The sequence below is a fragment of the Varanus komodoensis genome, unplaced genomic scaffold (assembly GCF_004798865.1).
Source record: "Varanus komodoensis strain SLA01 unplaced genomic scaffold, ASM479886v1 scaffold17, whole genome shotgun sequence".
NCBI classification, from domain to species: Eukaryota; Metazoa; Chordata; class Lepidosauria; order Squamata; family Varanidae; genus Varanus; species Varanus komodoensis.
In genome coordinates this window covers 11,729,971-11,737,698 of record NW_025335505.1, presented here as the reverse complement: position 1 = coordinate 11,737,698, position 7,728 = coordinate 11,729,971, and positions in this window count along the sequence as shown.

The window sequence follows — 7,728 nt, the reverse complement described above, 5'->3', positions numbered from 1 at the left end:
TGGCATGTTGAAATCTGTTTCATTCCAGTATTTGAGCATTAGTGCTATATTTCCAGAAATGCAAGACTTTTCTCCCTGTTTCTAACCTTGATGCACTAAGCCCACAACCTTCATTGGCAGTGCAATTCCGTAAGTATCTGCTCAAATGCATGCTCATTGAGTTTAGTGGGATTTACTCCCAAGTGTAGAATTTCCTTCTGAAAATCCCAGGTTCATTCTAAGCTTTTTGTGCTGGTGCTTCAGCTCTTATCCAGCTGCATTGTTTCATTCTGGAGGAATCTACACTCCCCTTGCCTCACAAATCTCCCCTTTTTAAAAATCTGGAGAAATAACTGTACATCACTCTGTTACCAAGGTTGGAGCAGCCAAGCAGGTGAAAGTAAGAGGCCAGGTGGGTGAGCAGAAGCAAGTGGCCAGCAGGCTCAGCTGACCAAGAAAGGGAGGGAGCGGGTTGGGTGGGTGGCGACAGCGGCCCACTGGAAAAATGGATGGCAGTGCCCAGTGGTGCAGCCAGCAGGCTGCTGCAAAGCATCTTTCTAAATGTGGTTTTGTGACAGTAAATGGCACAGCGTGGGAGTAGCTGCTGAGCCTGCTGGAGACAGAGGGGAGGCAGCAGTGGGTGCTTTGGGCAGAGCTCAAATGAAAAGACACATATTCTCTACAAACCCAAAGTATATATGGGTTTATTATCGTGAAGACATAGGCCTGGATCCAAAAATCCCATGAGTAGAATTCCACTCGAGGGACTTTTTTATTCTGGAACAAAGGGGAAGAGAACAATTTTATATGGCTTCGCCTCCTAGCTGTAGCTCTCTGGGAAGCGGTGCAGGGACCTCCCCAGCTTTTTCCAGTGAGGCACTTCACTGATTTCCCTTTGTTGAAAGAAGAGCGGCTCTATAGGCTTTAGAAATGCACCATAAGAGCAATGCTGTATCCCACAGACAGCACCTAGAGGGCCATGGGAGTTTAGAGATTCCCACATCCAAGATCAGAAAAGAGCTCCAAACTCAGATCCAGGGATCCATGCTCAGATCCTCTCCATTTCTCCCTTGCAGAACGCCCCCTCCCACCCCTATTCTGATCATGGAGAAAAATATAGGGGAAGGGGAGGAGACCAGCACTGCCAAGTTTTCGAGCAACAATGCAGCCTCTTTTCTTCCATATCTGAAGCTCTGCTATTAGCTGGCCAAAATCATCTAGGTAACTGCTTTGCCTTTATCTCCCATGTTCTACCCACACTGGATGGGTGCCCATGATCTGCTGAGTTGGGACAGTTATGGGCATTCCCAACAGAGTCTTTCCACAGTTTCTTTTTGTATGACAAGTCAGCCACTGTACAATTAATTCACTCTGACTTGCCCCCATATATTCATAGAGCTAGGCAGGAGATGGACTCGAGCACTACAGAGCCCAGGAAGCAAAACAATTTTCTAGGATCAGGCAAAGGGAACACAGATATGTTGGGCTGATATGCTCTAGAGCAGGGGTCATCAACCCGCGGCTCTGGAGCCGCACATGGCTCTTGAACCCCTCTGCTGTGGCTCCGTCGCTCAAAACACACTGATCTGCTTGAAGCTCCACTCAGGAACCCTGCGCTAGCTAGTTAAGTAAATCTCTACATTCCTCTGCTAAACAAGCTTCCTGCAGACTCTCATGTTACAGGAAACGCTGCTGAAAGGATTCTTTTTGTCCCAATGAAATCTCCTTCATCTGAATGTTAAAAGCTGCGCTTGGGACCTGTCACAATTCACAGCACTTGACTGTTCATCTGCTACTCAGTCACTAAACACACCTATATCTCCGGCACAGGCACAGCCGCCTATCTGCGGACTCATGCCGATTTACTGAGCTCCCCCCACCCCCACCTGTAGGCCAGCCATGGATAAATCAAAGAAAGCAAGTTTCTGAAGAAAACCAAATGTTTAATGATACGTAGGTAGATTCATTTGCTTTTACTGCTAACGAACTTATGGGGTTTGCTGTTTAATGCATGCAGCCCTTTAGCACTGACTTTGACTCTGCAGGAAGTTGTTCTCCTATTCAAAATATATGAAAGGAGTCCTACTAGTTTATAATGTAAGATTAAAAATAACAGTTTTTAGTGACTGAACAAGCGCTGCAGCTAAATCATAATGAAGATATACATAGCATTAAGGTAAAAAACAATATATGCAGTGTTATCTTCATTTTAGATGTCAAAAGGGTTTTGCGTCTCCCGGTGTTTTCTTTTCTGTGGGAAACAGGTCCAAACGGCTCTTTGAGTGTTAAAGGTTGCTGACCCCTGCTCTAGGGCATTTTAGTTATCTTTTAACTCTGTCTTAATATATAGGACAGTTTTGAGATAGTTCAGATTGTTTTGGATGAAATATCTGCCAGTCGATCTTTTGTAATTGCACTGGCCAGTGTGAAAAATGAGAGGTCTGCATATCCTAGTATTTCTTTTTTTTATTAATTTCTTGGCATCAACAAAGCCGTGATCTCAGTTACTTATCATTTCAAGGTGAATGTGTGACATCTGGTTTAATACATGTACCACAAAAAGCGCATTAGCACAGCCTGCATTTTATTTTGTTTAATGAACAACGGTGGATGTGCTAAATAATTGAGTTAGTCTGGATCAAAGGCTTTTTAAAATTAAACCTTTTTTTCAAAAGTTTTTTTTAAAAATTAAACAACAATTCAAATTCAAATTCTGTGCACTCTCCTGGTTTCATGATATCAGCATCTGTTGGAAAACCACAATACTTTTGGCTGTGAATGGAGAAGACTAACAATATTAACGCAGCCTGACTAGGAAAAATGATAATGAAGTGGGAAGTGGTCTGTGTAATGTCTTTTAGTAAAGATGAAGAATTGGGGATGAATATTTGGAAACTTTCTAAAATGATGTAATGATCATTCAGTAAAGGATAAAATAGATTCAGGGTTGGAATCATTTTGAGAAGGGAATACAAAACAAGCCTAAGGGGAATAAAAAATTCTACAGCTTAAATTATGAGGATTGCACTTACTGTAATATGCTGATTTTACATTTTTAGATTTTAGAACTCTGTACCCAAGATTGATTTATAATATACAGAGCAACCCTGCAATAAAAAATGGGAAATGGTTGAGAAATGGAAGAAATATCTTTGTGAGAGAAGTGATTGTGTCTATTGAACATCCCATGGACATAACTGTAGAATGAGCTGCTCCAAATAGTTTATACAAAATATACAAGTCATATGTACTATAGTGTCATCTTTGATTTTCCTACCCTTTTATAAATCTAAATCTAAGCAGAATATTTAAGAGGCAAGCCGGAGAAATGGAACTGATAGTCATGTTGAATTAACTACACTGTTTGGAGAAAACTGTAGATTTTGTATTGCACCATTAAGTGGCAATGCAGTTATCCTTGGTGACTATAAATGTAGTACTGCTTGCCAGAGCATTCCTAGGCCTAAATCAAAGGACTCAACGTGGAAAAGCTTAAACAGCTTGGGACGAATCTTAGAGTTACTAATATATGGCCTAGCCAGATGCTAATATCTGTTTCATAGGAAGATCAGTGCCGCTGGCAGGCATCACAAACAGGGACTTCTCAGTCCCTAGCTGGATATGGGTAGAACCCATGCAAATATGCGAGTTTTTTAAAAGTATAACAATTATGGGTCCCTTTCTCTTGCTGCAAGTATAAAATTGATGGAGTTTGTCAATGACAGGGTATTCATTCATACCCTCAGATATGACTTGATGGTATATAATAGCAGCAGCATTTCAATTTTGATGCTGTTTTGTCTTCTTTTAACTGTTATCTGTTTATTAAAAAATTGTACTGCTGCCAGATAATTGTAATTTTGGCTTTAAATTATATTATATTTTGTGATGTTTTTAAATATGTCATGTGGTCTGCTGTGTGCCTCCTTAGCTAACCTGCTGTCTTCAGGTGCAATGGAGGCCATTGGCCAATTACCTATTTTGATGTTAGATTTCATGCCAGTGCTGTTCACTTCTGTACATGGAACTGGGGTGGGTGGAGGCCATCTTGTCCTCAGGAAACAAACTCTCTTTCCTGGGATAATTTTCTCTTGGTAGCACAGAAGATTCATCTGTATTTCTTTACTGGGACAAGTATGTTCACAAATATTTTTGTCTGCAGTGATCAATTCTTACATTTTGTTCAAGCACTTGCAATATCTAGTTTATGCTTTGAAGAGAAGAAAGGTTTATAAGAGCAAGCCCTTGTTTCAGATGCCAATAACTTTCTAGCATTTCACCATATTCTTAACTGTGAAGGCACAATATACTTGGCTGATCTAGTGTGTATGGGTTGGGGGAGGTTTCAAATACCTCTTTTTCTTTAATTCCAAGGGCACACAGCCAGTATTAGAGGATTTATATGCTGGAACTCTCCTAATGGTGTTCTGTCAAGTTTCATGAATCCAATCACTTTCGTCTGTGGCCTTCACATATATGAAGAAGAAATGTGTAACAAGCATGCTCAGCTCAAGGGAATGGGAGTGATGACTGTTTTCTAGTGATATTTGTGAGAAGTGAGATGATTTTAAAGCATGCCCCAGAGATCACTTCGAGTGGAAATTTCATCTGTGAGATCCTTGACCCTGGTTGATGTTAGTTAGCTCATCATCACTTGGTAGACGTTCATTGAAGAAAGATCTCCAGATGTTAAATCAGAAGGCCACATTTTGTTCTATCATCCTTTCTCGGTCCTCTAAATAGTCAAGTAAGGGGGTGGGTAAAGTGAGTAAATGGGGTATTTGGGATATTTGAAGTAAATGGGGTATTTACTTCAAAGTGGGTACATGGGGTACTTGGTTCAGATAATGTAATATTTTTAAAGGGAACTTTTTTGTTCTTAATGTTGTAAAGATAAACTTGGGTATGCATGAGCAATGCCTCATGAACGAAGCCTAGAGAATGTTTCTTCTTCAGGCAAAATAGGATTCCTGGGGATCAGAAAGAAGGTCCATCATTCCTTGCCTGTGCTTTCCTTGTAACTACTAACTAGCACATGCTGGCAGAAGCACATTTACCTAATTTACTCCAGTTGCAGATACTCGGGTTTCTTGCTACAGAATGTTATTTTGGTGTGGCATGAGTGTACGCACCTTCAAGCAAGTGGATGAAGGATATTTGGGGGTATTTCCGCCTAACAGCTTCCCATAAATTTAACCTTTCTTTACAACAATCCAATAGTAGCTACTTTACTAATTATAACTGGCTCTGTCAAGCCTTAAGCAGCCTCTCTGTTTACTAGTTCATTTGTGGTTGCAATTCAAAGTGCTGGTGTTTACACTAAAGCCCTGCACAGCTTGGGACTTGTAGACCAAAAAGTTTCCCTTCTTCTACATGAATCTATTGGAAATTGTGTGCATCATCCAAGACTCTCCTCTAGATCCCCTCACTGTATAAAAGTTAAGTGAGGGGCATCCAAAGAGAGGCTCTCCTTGACTGTGGCCTCTGTGGTGGAAGGTCTCAACCCAGGCATTTCCAGCACTTAACATGAACTGGGTTCATGTCTACTTTGATTTTCTTCCCTGCTGAATTATCTATTGCTGTTCTGTTTAAATTGATATTATTCATTTATTGAACGGCAGTCTAAAATCTCTTAGTTATTAGTACAAAATTATCTAAAGTATCTACAGTGGTTTGTCATTTTCTCATCTCTGCCTCTTTTGCCATGCTAACATGAGGAAACCGGCTGTTATACAATTGAATCGAGAAAGAAGAAATGAATTCAGGGTCTGTGCTGGTTTTGCAGTTTCCTAAGTCCACCTTATCAGTGGACAGGTGCACTGTTTGGATGAGGAATTGGACAGGCAGGTCATGCTAAGCAACTTGGAGAATAAGCCACAGTGGACTGTTTGTTTGCTGAATAACAATTGATGGAGCATCAGTGTGTCAGAGACTGGTTGTGACTTACTTTTGACACATTCTTCTACCAAGTCCAAGCACATAACCCAGGAATCTGTGCAGTGATTAATGCATTAAATCCAACATTCTTGGGATTTCAGGAATGTATTTCTTAGTTTATTGTACTCTTCACTGTTGCACGTTTCATGGCCTGGGAAATTTATGTGTATTTAGCATTTTGAATTCAGCTCCTTTTCAGTTATTTAGCTACTGTTCTCCACTGTTAATTTGTTTAATAGTCCCAGTTGAAGTTCATGTTATACTTTTGTAAGAGTGATTTTGGCATATATTTCTTCAAAATTTACATATTTCACTAGTCCTGGTTCTGGCACTTCATGCCCTTTTGAACACCACTGCTATGGAAAATCTTCTTCTGGCTTCTCTCTTTTATGGCTTCTACAGTGACCCAGGACATGCAGAAAGTTCAATGAAATCTGGCATAATCTCAAGTGTCTACATCTGGTACTGATGTCCAGTACCCAGCAATGCCCACTAGGAGCCAACAGACTAGTTTGCTGTAAGCTGCTCTACTACAGCTGCTGCAATCACAGCATCACTTTTTTTTTGTCCATAGAGGAGACACTTCCAGCCACTGTGGACCACTGAACCATCCATCTATGGTCATCCAGGAAGAGCATTCTCATGCTCCATTACTCCCCCTTTTCACTCTCACCACCTTCAGCGTAGACAAGCAGCAATGAATATGTTCTACATTTCATGCAATGGCACCCGGAAGACCTTGTCCTGGTCATCACCGTGATCAGTAAGGGGCTTTCACAGCCACTGTCATTGGTGCTGCTGCAGCAGGTTCTTCTGCCTTAACTCAATTCTCAGTCCTTTCTAAGGAACATGAAAAGAATGTTAGCAGTCATGTATTGTGATGCTTTAGCTATCTAGACAGAAGTTGAAGGAGAAGAGGGGATAGAGGCATAATTGTGGGGAGGACTCAGTGCAGAATGAGTTCAAGAATTCCTACCTCACCAGATGGATGGGAAATCAGTTGCTATTGACAGAGCTGTTGTTTATGATGTTATGAAAACACCTTAGACGAATAGAAGGTATGGCCATAGGGTCTGGCTTTAGAATATAAATTAAGGGGTGGGGCGGTGCAGTGCAGGAAACATTGCTCAGCAAAAGCATTCTCCAGAGAATACCTGTCAGTGATGCAGCTGGAAAACCACACTCTCTAGCTTGCATAAGCTATGAGCAGCAGCACATAGGTCTGGGTTTATACCCCAGTCCTTCAATTTGCCACAACTACCTGCAGAGTCATGGGATGTGCCTCTCAGATAGGCAGTGCAGAGAAGTGTTAATGCATTGGATATAAAAACTGGGAAACAGTGAGATGAGGGAGAAATAAAGAGAGGAGATACAGAAACAAAGACTTTTGAGGGTGCAGTGACTGCTGTTGCAAACACTGGGCTTAAAGTGTCCTTGAAAGCATGTTGGGGCAATCTTAGCATGAATGTGCATTTTCTTACAAGAGAACTAGAACAGCAAAACATAAAACAAGAGGGAGGAGTGGATACACGGCGGATTAGCGTGGAAGAGCAAAATAAACTATCTAGCACCTTTCCTTCTGGTGCTGTTCCTCTTCCATGCCTGCTTGCACCGAAGGTGTGGTTGGTATTGCTTTCTTCTCGAGTGACTTTGAAATGATTGCTCTGCTTTGCCCTGCTCAAGCAATGAAGCAGTGCAAACAAACAATCTGCTATAGGTGTAGGGCCTGGGCCATCCTCTCACATAATACAGCTTTCAAAGACAGTTGCCTTGGATTCAAAATCAGAATTAGAAGAGGGGGGATTGGTACGC